The 13,390-nt window shown below is 35.0% G+C and overlaps 2 pseudogenes; both read right to left on the bottom strand.

Annotated features, from left to right (window-relative positions):
* LOC120203057 lies at positions 1 to 3,035 on the bottom strand (annotated as a pseudogene).
* Positions 3,036 to 10,158: 7,123 nt separating this feature from the next.
* On the bottom strand, positions 10,159 to 13,107 carry LOC120203098 (annotated as a pseudogene).
* Positions 13,108 to 13,390: the final 283 nt, after the last annotated feature.

The following is a 13,390-nucleotide window of genomic DNA, read 5'->3' as shown; positions in this document are numbered from 1 at the left end:
TCAAATAGCAATCTGCTGAACAATCTTGATCCCAGTATGCCTAGCTTGCCATGACTTCTTACTCTGACACACTTTAAAAAATGGCAGAAGTGAAGGAATCCCAAGTGCAAAAGCAACAATACTAAAAGCTCTAGCAGTTGTATTCCTAATATATTAGCAGAAGTGCAGGAATCCTAAGTGCCGAATTCATGTAATGCAAAAGTTAATGACCAACCAAAAATATTATCAAAATTTCCAACCTGGCAAGAAAGTCGCCTGATTGTCGCTATACAATGGCCTGATCATGTCAAGAAAAATACACATCCTCATGTGATCCAAATTGCATCATTTGTGTCCAGAATAGAAAACTAATCCATATGATAGAAGTGATTATAAAACTTGACAAAGAAAGAAGAAGTTCTGGCACCCATTTGAAAGATTTCAGTCTGTCAAGAAGGTTGGCAATTTGGGAATAATTTCATTCCATCAATCGTACCTTTTCATGTCTTTACCAGATAATGTTATGATAGCATAAAACTTATCATCTTTACACAACAATTTGGCAATTTGGGAATAATTTCATTCCATCAATCGTACCTTTTCATGTCTTTACCAGATAATGTTATGATAGCATAAAACTTATCATCTTTACACAACAATGGCCAAAGCAGACAACTTGCATTCCTAGAAAATGAAATGGAATATTTCAGGAATTAATCCTCCACAATCGTACCTTTTTCAGCAGAAAGCCGACCAGAATTTGCCCCAGCACCTAATCGGCTTATCAATCTTTTGTCTGCTCAATCTCCTTCTGTTGCTTCTCCCACGCAGCATATTGAGATTTAACCCATGATGCCTTCGCCTCAACATACTGAGAATAATTACCCTCAAATGTCCTGGAAACACCCATATCAGTCTCCACAATCTTTGTGCACAGCTGATCTAGAAAAGCTCTATCATGGGATATAATGACCATTGGAACATCTTGCTTGTTGAGATACCCTTCAAGCCACTCTGAAGGAATCCAAGTGCAAAAGCAACAATACTAAAAGCTCTAGCAGTTGTATTCCTAATATATTTAGCAGAAGTGCAGGAATCCTAAGTGCCGAATTCATGTAATGCAAAAGTTAATGACCAACCAAAATATTATCAACAATTTTCCAACCTGGCAAGAAAGTCGCCTGATTGTCGCTATACAAGTGGCCATGATCATGTCAAGAAAAATACACATCCTCTGATCCAAATTGCATCATTTTGGTCCAGAATAGAAAAACTAATCCATAGATAGAAGTGATTATAAAACTTGAGTCTGTCAAGAAGGTTGGCAATTTGGGAATAATTTCATTCCATCATCGTACCTTTTCAGTCTTTACCAGTAATGTTATGATAGCATAAAACTTATCATCTTTACACAACAATGGCCAAAGCAGACAACTTGCATTCCTAGAAAATGAAATGGAATATTTCAGGAATTAATCCTCCACAATAGTACCTTTTCAGCAGAAGAAGCCGACCAGAATTTGCCCCAGCACCTAATCGCTTATCAATCTTTTGTCTGCTCAATCTCCTTCTGTTGCTTCTCCCACGCAGCATATTGAGATTTAACCCATGATGCCTTCGCCTCAACATACTGAGAATAATTACCCTCAAATGTCTGGAAACACCCATATCAGTCTCCACAATCTTTGTGCACAGCTGATCTAGAAAAGCTCTATCATGGGATATAATGACCATTGGAACATCTTGCTTGTTGAGATACCCTTCAAGCCACTCAATTGTATCGAGTCAAGGTGATTTGTAGGCTCATCCAAAAGAAATAAATCAGGTTCTGCAAATTTACATCTATATCAACAAATAGCTAGAATATCAATTTACTCTACTACGTATCGTACGTATGACCCACGGATTAACAACCTACACATCATCAAAGATATATAACAAGATAACTGTTAATAGTACAAATTTGGAGGCTGAGTCCATAGCTATAACTTATGCAAAAGTAAACAATGTGTTTTGAACATTACTATTACTATGTAAATATACATTTAAAACAATATATTGTTAGCCATCACGAATCAACCTCCTATGCAATTCTAGAAGTGAACTCCTATACCTCTTAACCTCTACAAATTAGGCTCAAGAAATTCATTGCCCCTACTTGATTTAACAAAGCAAAAAAGAAACCTTTGGTTAAACTAGGCAACTATCATGATATCAAATTAATAATTTTACCTACAACAAGATCTTTCCAAGTGACATCCTCATCTGCCAGCCGCTACTGAAACTGCCAACCAACTTATCCGAATCCTCAAGAGAAAACCCGAGCTCCGGCATCAACTTGCTAACCTTAGCATCAACCTCATCCAATCAGCCTGAGCTCTTCTTTGCAACAAATCAAACTCATCCAAAAGCCTTCCCATCAGCTCCAATCCTCGGTAGTCCCTTCTATCGCCTTTGAACCCTCTCTAATTTCTTAGAAATCTCCATTTCCTCTTTAAATGCACTCATAAACTCCTCCTCACCGTCCTAGTCATCGAACCCGAATTCCTGGTCAAGAACGCAACTTTCATGTGGGGCTTAGCCTTTATAACGTTCCCCGAATCGGGTTTCTAGCCCAACTATAATTATCATTTGGGTCATTTTCCCTGCTCCGTTTACTCCCAACCAATCCAACTTTCTCATTTTTTTCCTTCCCAGCTTACATCTTTCAAAACGTTACTCCTTTATAGCTCTTGCTAATGTTTTCGAGCTTTACACCAAGGAAATACCCGAAGCACCGGGAGGAAATACCCGAAGCACCGGTGTTGGATTCCTATTGCCATGCTTCCGATCAATCTCTTCCACTGTGTCGGATGAAATAATGATTCAATGTCGTTTTGAGGGTCATTGACAGAGGTCTCAACACTGACAGTGGAAACTTGGGAAGTTATCTTAGCGGGTCTAAATTTAAGGCATTTGGGGGAGGCAAGTGAAGGAACCCCTTGTAAAAGAGGGTCGTAGAGAAGGAAAGAACGATGAGTGAGGTCTAAGCGGTGGAGTTTTGTGGAAAGGTCCATGTTTGAGTATTGGGAAAGTGAAGGAAATATGGGGAAATGAAAGGATAATAATCCGAAGAAGGGCAATGGGAGATCCTATGAGAAAATCTATGGAAGAGAACTAAGGAACTCTCAGCCCACAAATAAAACTGAAGAGTTACGAGAGAAAAAGATATTCCCGGTCTTTGACTGGGCAGAGATTGACAATGGAGGGTTAAGGGAATAGTATTGAAATAAATAATCCCGGTAAAGAGAAGGTACTTTTACCCAAAACATATGCTAGCAGGGAGAAGAAAGGGAGCGGAGAAGAAGATATCGCGTAGAGACAAGATGGAGAAAGAGGGTATTTTAGCCCTTAGTACGGGAATAAAATAACCTAACATACATACGAGAATATTCCAGAATAAAATCCTAAAAATTACTATTGGTATTATAATTACATTCACTTGGAAATCATACCCCAAACAAACATGGATTTCATCATAAACAAATATGCATGCTGGAATGTTAAATTCCTTGATCCAAACGGGCTCTAAAAGTATTTTCAAATCATGTATAGAAGGAAAGGTCAAACGATGTCGTATTCATTTACAATCTTCATATTTCTTCATTGAGGATAAAAATATATACCCAAAAATATTTTGAACTCAAGGTATTTGATTGAATGTTTTTTATTATAAAAAAGTGTGTTTACGAGAAATAAGATGAAAATTCGGAAATAGATTATGAATATATAAATTGGAGGCCCATAAAGAGAACAAAGGCATATGCGTAAGGTCCATGAGGACTATTTCTTCTCCGCATTTCTTTTGTTGCTAATGCTACTTATTGCCTTCTCCAAGTTACTATTCCACACTTTAGAAGCCCAATGATACTTTTAGCCTTTATTTTTTAAAATTATTTTAGCCTTTTAATTATTTTCACTCTTTTTATTGTAAATTTTATTTTTATGAAATTAATTAAAGGATGAAAAAGTAATAATTTTATTAAGTTTATTTCAATTATTTAATTTTTTAATGTTGATGTTATATTTATTTTAATGTAAAATTTTTAAAATTAATTTTTTAAAATATATTTAAATTATTACAATTTAGTTTTTTTATTAATTGGGGTGAGTACAAGAGAGCATATGTTCATAACTCTCAACCATTTGACATTAAACGCACATACTCCTGACATACTGATACTCGAAACTGAGACCCTAAAAAATAATAACAATTCCTTAATCATTAAAGTTACTTGATACAAATTATTATAAATTTCTAAATATTATTAAAACATAAAAACATAATATATGTAATGGACTATTTTAGTCTTTTTAAAGCCACAATTATTACACTTCTTTCTAGATTATTTTGGAGGGTTTTTGGCTGCCATAATTTAACTGTGAACTGGCCTATTGCTAGCACCGGCAAACCCAGAAAACATGTGGGACTTGCTCTTACACTGCTGTTATCATCTTGTTGTTACTTTATCATCGTCTTCATCACCGTAGTTGTCAATAAAATGTTTCTTTGGAAACATCGACTCGATTAGGGATTTAATTGCAGCTGCAGTTGTATTTTTTATTGTGTTACGTTTATCGCAATTTTGATAATAACAGATATTATGATGACCTTTGCGGATATTGTCGTAACCGGTTTTCGCCCGGGCACGAAATTTTTACTCGACGGGAAAAGTGATGTGAATAAATGTTTTTTTTAAATGTTTTGGGAGTCGCCATCGGCCTTTTGGGTCAGGTAGGTCGAATACCTAAAAATTATCTTTTAAAAGAGTTTTTAAGAAAACATCGATTAAAAGATAAACTGATATGCGTTTTAACCCAAAAATTCTTTCTTTAATAATAAAAAGGGATTCGTGGTCGGTTACGTTTAGGGAAGGATTAGCACCACTACAACGCCCAAAATTGGTACTTTTTAATTATAAATTGTCTCTATTATTAGAAATTCAAAAAATATATTTAATTTATAATCCTATTATTTCAAAATTATAATTATGAGAAAAAATAATTTATATATATTTATAAATAAAATATTTATTTATTTAGAAATATCAGAAAATGACTTCTAGGTGCCTTAAGACAGCTCTTTTCTTCGATAATAATTTAATTAAACTTAAATTATAATTTTTTTTTATAATATTTAATTTTAAAATACCAGAATAGGACATCCAGTTGTATTAAGACTGCCCTTTTCTTCGATATTGAAAAATAATTTATGAAAAAAATATAAATTATTATTTATTATATATATTATATGACTACATAATAATAATAAAATAATATTTAAATATAACAAGTACAATTAAAACATAAATAATCAATAATAAAAATAAAATTAGAACTATATTTAAAAGCAGTAAAACTTATGAAAATATTTAAATTAGTGACTAAATTATAATCTAAAAAATTAAATACCTAATTCGTAATTATTTAAAAATTTCAGGGATTAACTGTTATTTTCCTATTTATGAATTTGGTGACTAAAATAAACTATATAAAATTCAAATATCATATTAAAATAAATTAAAAATGTATACTCGGGATTAAAATATTAATTATTAAATTAAAGGACTAAATATGATATTTATCCTAAATATATTATTTTAATATAAAGGACTAAAATAAATAAAACTAAAATTAAAGAACCGAATTAAAAGGATTATAAATTGATTTAGTGACTAAAATGTAAAGTTTACAAATTAGGATGGTTGCGAACGAGATTTAACAATTAAAAATTACACAAATAGCCCTCCCCGAAATGACGTCGTTCGGGAAGGGCTATTTAAAGCCAGAAACGGCTGGCCCTTCGGGCCAGCTCTCTCATTCTCCCTTTATCATTCTTCTCTAACTGAGAGAGAATAAAAAGCTCTCCCTTCTCTCTAGCTTCCCTCATCGGAGGGAGCCGGTCACGGGCGGCAGCCGTTTACCGTCGTGATTTCACCGCCGGCCACCGCATCCGGTGGCCGGAAAAAATTATTTTTACACCACCATGTAGATCGGACCGTCCTAATGACGGTTCCGATGCTCTTTTCTCCTAAACAGCTCCCGATCGGAGCAAATCTAAGAAAGTACCTTCGATTTTCGAAGGTTTTGGTGACGTTTGAAGAGGTCCGGTGGTTGTGGCTTCCTTGGTAAGCTTCTCTCCTTTTTTTTTTTCTTTCTATTTTTGCTGGTTGTTGTGTTGTTGCTCTCCGTGTCTCCTTTTTTTTTCAGGGGCTCGGTGGCTTTTATAGCCACTACCGGTGATGGCTTCGGACTGGTCCAAAAGGGGTTCTTCGGTGAGTCACCGAACTTCCAGTGGTGACTCACCGTTTGGTGGAGACGTGTGCGGCTACGGAGATGGTGGGAGCAGCTGGAAGCTGAAGCAGCACCTCGTGGTCTTCTAAAAGCTACGGCGACGGCTGGGACGTGTCCCTAGGGTATCATCACCCTAGGGTTTCCTGCTGGAACCATCTGGACCATTGGATCTAAGTTAGATCCAACGGCTGAGAAGCAAGGCGGCGGCTGAGATCAAACCTTAAATGGGTTTTAGGGTTTTTTTTGTTTGGGCCAGTCTGTTGGGCCTATAATATTATTTGTAATTATTTTTTAATAATAATAATAATATGTATAATAATTATAATAATAATAATTATAGTAATAATAATAATAAAAATGGGTAAAAAAAATTAGTATCTTCAGCTGCCCCTCTTTGCTCATTCTTGTGTTAACAAGAATAGGGCAAAGACGAAAAGATAATAATTTTTTTTATCCATTTGGCTTCACTTGATTATGATAAATTCTTCTCTTTCTTCAGATGAGTTCTTCTCATTATGAACTTTCTGCTGGGGATGATGTTGACCTATTTCCTTCTGTGATAGAGTCATTCAAAAGGTTGAATAAGCTCTTCTCATTATGAACTTCTTCTTTCTTTTTCAGACGAGTTCTTCTCATTATGAACTTTCTCTGGAAAGGTTGATGCTGTGATAAAATTATGCAAAAAGGTTGAATAAGCTCTTCTCATTGTGAACTTTTTCTTCTTCAGATGAGTTCTTCTCATTATGAACTTCTCTGGAAAACTGATCCATCAAGTGATAGATTTGAGCCAAAAGTTGAACAAATTCTTCTCATTATGAACTTCTTCTTCCTTCTTCAGATAAGTTCTTCTCATTATGAACTCAAACTGGAAAAGCTGATCCATCAAATGATGGATTTGAGCAAAAGGTTGAACAAATTCTTCTCATTATGAATTTCTTCTTCCTTCTTCAGATGATGAGTTCTTCTCATTATGAACTCTACCTGGCAATGTTAATCCATCAAATGATGAATTTAAACAAAAAATTCTTCTCATTATGAACTTCTTCTTCCTTCTTCAGATGAGTTTTTCTCATTATGAACTTTTTCTGGAAAAGCTGATCTTCAAATGATGGATTTGAGCGAAAGGTTGAATAAATTCTTCTCATTATGAATTTCTTCTTCCTTCTTCAGATGATGAGTTCTTCTCATTATGAACTCTACCTTCAATGTTAATCCATCAAATGATGAATTTAAACAAAAGGTTGAACAAATTCTTCTCATTATAAACTTCTTCTTCCTTCTTCAGATGAGTTCTTCTCATTATGAACTTTTTTTGGAAAAGCTGATCCATCAAATGATGGATTTGAATCTTTGCTAAATCTTTGAAATTCCTGTCGAATTTCAACATGGATGAGAATGAATGAAAATGCACCTATTTTTGCAAATGCCTAAATATGATGCATGAATGTTAAGTTATTTGATTTCAGATTGGTGAACTGAGTATTTCTTCAGTTGTAGAAACCCAATAAATCTTTCTTCTTCAAATTAGAGAATCTATCATCTTTGATAAATGTAGATGTAGATATAATGTCACAAAATCTCTTGAGAATAAAACTCAATAGTATAGACTCTTGAAAAGCTCGCACTCATGCAACATGTTGATTCTGATAACAACTCATCTGATTATGAAGTGATCTTTCAAGATGATTTCGCAAATATCGATAGTTCTTTTAATATCGAGAAAACCTTGAATTCTGATTCTGATGAGGAGAGTAAACTGTTATACTTGAAAAGAAATGAGATTCTCAGAGGCTGAGACTTTAATAGCCATGAAGAGATGTGGTTTATCATCAATTGCAAAATTGACAGATTTTATATGTGCTGCTCAAATGGCTAATGCTGCTGACGCACTTCTTCTGGTAAAAGGTAGGAAGCCATTATGCAATGATCCCAATTACAAGAAAAGACGAAACTTGGGCTATTATTTTTGGGAAAGGAATAAGTAGAAGAAACTTGAAAAGAAGCTTCTTAATGAAGACGATCATGCAGTTCATCTTTTAATTCCAATGATTGGTTCTATAGTTCCTACCGAACCAAATCAGATAACTCAAAGAACACTTCCAGAAGATGCTATTGGGTCTTCTTATTTCTACTATGGTCACATTAATCTTTCAAATTCAATGATTGATTATGTGGTTTCATACCAAACCAGATCAGATAACTCAAAGAATACTTCCAGAAGATGTTATGAGCACACTCATCTTTCAAGTCCAATGATTGGTTCTGTGGTTTCATACCAAACCAGATCAGATAACTCAAAGAATACTTCCAGAAGATGTTATGAGCACACTCATCTTTCAAGTTAAATGATTGGGTTTTGGGGTTCATACCAAACCAGATCAGATAACTCAAAGAACACTTCCAGAAGATGCTATGAGCACATGGCACTTGTTCCAGTTAATGTTTGGACTGGGATATCACAGTACTTATTCGATGTAGAGCCAAAATTTGTAGATTCGAAGCATTTTCATTTTGTTACACTGAGAATAGGCTATATTCATAAACTGCCAATTGAGAACAGATTTCCTCTTATCTTGTTTTCTTCACGCACTATACATGATATTTTTCCATTGAAAAAGAAATGATGGCCTTCCTGGGATCCAAGAACAAAGTTGAACTGTTTACAAACATGTACAGGAAGTGCCAAATTGACAGAAAGGATATGTAAGGCTCTTGAAGATTATGACGATGAGCCACATTCGAGTGTCCAGAAGTATGTTCTTGATGAGTGCTGAAAATGGAATCTGGTATGGGTTGGAAGGAATAAAGTTACTTCACTTGAACCTGATGAGGTGGAAATGCTTCTAGGTTTCCCTAAAAAACCACATACAAGGATATATATAGAGACATGTTCCATGGTGGTATCAAAGTCCTGTCTCTTTGCTCTGGGATTAATGATGCAGAGGTTGCCTTTTACTGTCTTGGCATACTTTTGAAAATAGATGTGCAAGAACTGAATGATGATCGGTTGGAGCAATTGATGAGTAGATTTGTCGAATTCGACCTTGTTGTCAGTGGCATCCAGCGTAACAACCTTACTGGAAGAAATAAACATCATTCATGGGCTTGAAGATTTTGTTGGTGCATTTACTTGCAATGATTGCTACAACAAACTGCCTCTTCTGCTGCTCTAATATATCCCACTCTTCTCGAGTCATGGAACGGTTTGACAGTAAAATTTGTCATCTTCAACTTTTGGAATATTGTAACCAATGTTACCCTATATAACCAGAGTGCAAATAATGACTTGTTCATGGCTTTATGATGGTGATGATTTGCTTACTTTGTATTCCATGCCTTTAAAAGTATTAACATAAAGTGATATTCAGAAATCTTTAACTTATTTCAAAATTATGTTAATTCATTTACAAAATAAAAGAATAAATTGAATTTTCGAAAATAAATTGAATCTCAAATAAATTGAACTTGGAATTTATTAATAAATAGATAGAATTGTATTCAAAGTTATGGCAAGCATAAGAATGATAAAAATTCAAATGACTCAACAAATTATTAGCATAAGTATTTCTAAATTAATCAAATTGACACAATTTAGAGTAATGATGTAAGCTTTTGTCTGGAAGATCTCAAACGTTGTCAAAATGCTTGTAGATGTGAAATTTCTCCCAAACTGTCAAAATCTTAAGAGGATTCAATTGCCAGAAGCCTAATATCAACATGCATTTGAGCCGCCCATTCAGGTTTTCAACTCAAATCCTTCCTTTGGTTACAAGATGCCCTTTGCGAGTTTTCATCTTGACCCCCTTTTTTCTTTTTTGTTTCTTTTTTTTTTCTTCAAGCATAATATTTCTTGACAGAATCCGAGTTTATTGGATTTCTCAGAATTTTTCCATCCATTTCTGCCAAGATCAACGCTCCTCCGGAAAAGGCCTTTTTTATAACATATGGCCCTTCCCAATTAGGCATCCATTTCCCACGGAAATCTTTATGTATAGGCAAGATCTTTTTTAGTACTAGATCACCCTCTTGGAATTCTCTTGGATGTACTTTCTTGTCACGAGACTTCATCATCCGTTTCTGATACATCTGTCCATGGCAAATAGCTTTCAATCTTTTCTCCTCAATAAGGTTCAATTGATCAAATCTAGCTTGGATCCATTCGAATTCATCCAATTTTGTTTCTCTCAACATTCGAAGCGATGGAATCTCAACTTCAATTGGTAAGACTGCTTCCATCCCGTAGACTAAAGAAAAAGGTGTTGCCCCAGTAGATGTTCGAACAGTAGTTCGGTATGCATATAAAGCAAAGGGTAACTTCTCGTGCCAATCTTTGTAAGTTTCAGTGGTCTTTGTAATAATTCTTTTGATGTTCTTATTTGCTGCTTCAACTGCCCCATTCATCTTTGGACGATATGCCAATGAGTTTGCATGTTTGATCTTAAACTGTGCACAAAGTTCGGTCATCATTTTGTTGTTCAGGTTCAGAGAGCATTATCTGTAATGATCCTTTCTGGTAGGCCATACCGGCAAACTATCTCTTTCTTTATAAATTTGCAGACTGTGGACCTCTTAATATTGGCATATGAAGCAGCTTCAACCCATTTGGTAAAATAATCAATTGCCACAAGGATAAAGCAATGTCCATTCGATGCTTTTGGTGTGATTGCACCAATGACATCTATTCCCCACATAGAAAATGGCCAGGGTGCTGTCATTACATGTAAAGGAGATGGGGGTACATGAATCTTGTCTGCATATATCTGGAATTTATGACATTTCCTTGCATAATCAATGCAATCTATGTGCATGGTAGCCCAATAGTATCCATATCTCATTATTTTTCTGGCCATGGAAAGACCATTTGCATGTGTTCCACATATTCCACTGTGTATTTCTTTAATGATGCTTCTAGCTTCGCTGGTATTTAAACATCTCAATAGCATTTGATCATTGCTTCTTCTATACATAATCTCTCTCCATCAAGAAAATATCCAGCAGCCATTCTTCTCAAGGTTCTTTTATCAATTTCAGATGCATTTTGTGGATAACTTTGATTTTTGATATATTGCAGGATATCATGATACCATGGTTTACCATCTACCTCTTCTTCCACACTATAATAATGTGCAGGAATTTCATATACTTGCATTTTGATTGGCATCATATCAACTTTCTTAGTTACCTAAAACATAGCAGCTAATGTAGCCAAAGCATCTGCCATTTGATTTTCTTCTCGAGGAAGATAATTGAAGGTGACTTTCTCAAATTCTTTCACTAATTTGAGGGTAAAATTTCGGTATTCCAACAATTTAGGATCTTTTGTTTCCCATTCTCCTCGCAATTGATACACCCCATTCTCCTCGCAATTGATACACCACTAACGATGAATCTCCATATATTTTGAGACATTTGATTTTTCTTTCTATAGCTGCTTTCAATCCCATGACACAAGCTTCGTATTCCGCCATGTTATTGGTGCAAAAGAACTCCAGTCTACTTGTAAAGGGATAATAAATATTTTCTGGAGAAATTAACACTGCCCCGATTCCTCGTCCCAAGGCGTTGGATGCTCCGTCAAAGTAAAGCTTCCAAGATGCAGATGCATCATTTGTTCTGACTTCTTCATTCATGGATATGCACAACAAATCTTCATCGGGAAAATTGAAACTCAAAGGCTGATAATCATTTGATACACGACTGGCCAGAAAATCAGCTATGACACTTCCTTTTATCGCTTTTTGGTTTACATATACAATATCAAACTCAGATAATAACATTTGCCATCTAGACATTCTGCCTGTCAAAGCTGGTGATTCCATTAAGAATTTCAAAGGATCAAGTTTGGATATCAACCAAGTAGTATGATATAACATATATTGTCTGAGTCTTCGAGTAGCCCACACCAAGGCACAACATAATTTTTGTATTGGTGGATGTCGAATTTCACAATCAGTAAATTTCTTGCTCAGATAATAAATAGCTTTTTCTTTTCTTCCAGATTCATCATGCTGTCCTAGTACACATCCCATCGAATTTTCAAAGACCGTCAAATAAAGAATTAACGGTCTATCAGGCATTGGTGATACTAAAATGGGGGCATTGGATAAATATTTCTTAATAATATCCAAAGTTTCTTGACATTCATCATTCCAGACTTCAGGATTGTTCTTTCGAAGTAATTTGAATACTGGATCACATTTGTCAGTTAATTGAGAAATGAACCGAGATATATAATTTAATCTTCCCAAAAAGCCTCAAACTTCTTTTTTTGTATTGGGTGGTGGAAGATCTTGAATTGCTTTTACTTTATCTGGATCAATCTCGATTCCTTTTTTGCTGACCATAAATCCCAAAAGTTTCCCGGAAGTTACCCCAAAAGTGCATTTAGCGGGGTTGAGCTTTAATTGATACTTCCTCAATCTCTGGAAAAGCTTTCTCAGATTTTGAATATGTTCTTCTTCAGTTCGGGATTTGGCAATCATGTCATCTACATATACTTCAATCTCTTTGTGCATCATGTCATGAAACAAAGTTACCATTGCTCTTTGATATGTTGCCCCTACATTTTTCAATCCAAATGGCATCACTTTATAACAGAATGTGCCCCACATGGTTATAAATGTTGTTTTTTTCCATGTCTTCAGTATTCATTTTTATCTGATTATATCCTGGAAAGCCATCCATAAATGAAAACCATGCGTGTCCTGCAGTATTGTCCACCAAGGTGTCTATGTGGGGTAATGGAAAGCTATCTTTCGGACTAGCTTTGTTGAGATCTCTGTAATCCACACACATTCGAACTTTCCCATTTTTCTTTGGTACGGGAACAATGTTGGCTACCCATTCTGGGTATTTGGCTTCCTGTAGGAAACCTGCATTAATCTGTTTCATCACTTCCTCTTTGATATGTAACAACATTTCTGGCCTCATTCGCCTGAGATTTTGTTGGATCGGTTTATATTCTGGATTGATTGGAAGCTTGTGCATCACTATATCTGTACTCAAACCAGGCATATCTTGATAAGACCAGGCGAAGATATCTTTGAATTCTTGAAGAAGATTTATCAATTCTTGTTTT

Source organism: Hibiscus syriacus, unplaced genomic scaffold, assembly GCF_006381635.1.
Source record: "Hibiscus syriacus cultivar Baekdansim isolate YM2019G1 unplaced genomic scaffold, ASM638163v2 tig00009023_pilon, whole genome shotgun sequence".
Lineage (NCBI taxonomy): Eukaryota > Viridiplantae > Streptophyta > Magnoliopsida > Malvales > Malvaceae > Hibiscus > Hibiscus syriacus.
The sequence above is the reverse complement of the archived record's forward strand: the minus strand, read 5'-3'. Positions and strand labels throughout refer to the sequence as shown.